Genomic DNA, 1316 nt, shown 5'->3' with positions numbered 1-1316 from the left:
AGGCCCTGGCGGGGGTGGGGACGCCACCGTGCGAGCGGAGTAGCAGGCAGCGCACCACGTTCACTCCATCTTGTCACTGCCAGTCACCCGTCGCTGCAGGAATGCAAAGGGCGGACAGGTGTGCGTGCGGAGCTGGGCGATGACGGTCTCCTGTCGTCTCGTGAGCTCGGCGCCCTCGTTGCTTGGCGCGGGACGGCTGCCACCGTGTAACTGACGCGATTTGCCGTGAGCCGATACACGCGTGATCGCGGTCGCGAGTCTCTTCGGCACAGCGCCAGCCCAGACCGGTGTGCCGGCAGCAAGAGTCCACAGCCGTGCCCTACGGCAGGGTGCCGACTATTGGCGTTCCCCCGGAGGGCGTACTGGACCTTCGTGCCACGGTGCGGTGGCCGGCATCGCCGATGAAACAGCGATTTGCGTGAAAAGCAAAGAGGAGAGTCCGGCGCGCGCACACAGAGAGTGAGGTATGCAAGGGAGGCGATGTGTCGGTGCAACGTGCGCGGTGGTGGAGCGCGGAGGCCAAACATTCGCGGTGCGCGAGGGTTTGTGCGACGACGATGGCGGAAGTATCTCAGTGAAAGGACGGAGGCGAGAAGCAGCGCTGCTGCACATAAACAACATCCTCAAATGAAGGCTATATATATATATATACATCCACATTGGAGGTGACGTAGCAAAGGCCTTTCCGTGCACCGAAGCCCTCCTCGCACTCCGCGCCGCATCACCCATCGTTCCGTCGCACAGTACACGGTCCACACAAACAGCATACAAGGCCCCTGGAGGGCATCTGATGTACGCACTACCACTCCAACCGGTACTTGTCGACCACAGCGCAGCCAGCTCAGCTTACCGAGAAAGAGAGAGACGCCCAGCAGCCTAGAGAGAGCCGCCTTCTTAAATAGGACCTTCTTAGAGCTACGAACAGCCCCGCCAAGAAGAAAGCACCTCAGCAAATGTTCGTAGCCCCCCCTCCTCACTACCACCATTACCCTTATTGAGCCATCGCCACCTGAATCACGCGCGCTGCCTCGCTGCGGCCCAGTGCCTCCACCATGCTGTGGAATATGGACTGGCGGTTCATCACAAGCTCGCGCGGGCTGCCCATCTCCGCAACAGCACCGTGGTCCATCACGATGATCTTGTCGTACTGCGCGACAGTGTGCAGCCGGTGCGCGATCGTGATCACCGTGTACGCCGAGAACGCGCTCATCGCTGTCGCCTGGATCTGCCGGTCAAGCGCGGGGTCGATGTTCGCCGTCGCCTCGTCCATCAGGATGAACCCGCTCCCCTTCTTCAGCAGCGCGCGCGCCATGCAC

The sequence above is a fragment of the Leishmania donovani genome, chromosome 23 (assembly GCF_000227135.1).
Source record: "Leishmania donovani BPK282A1 complete genome, chromosome 23".
In the NCBI taxonomy this organism is placed as follows: domain Eukaryota; phylum Euglenozoa; class Kinetoplastea; order Trypanosomatida; family Trypanosomatidae; genus Leishmania; species Leishmania donovani.
This window is presented reverse-complemented; position numbering follows the sequence as displayed.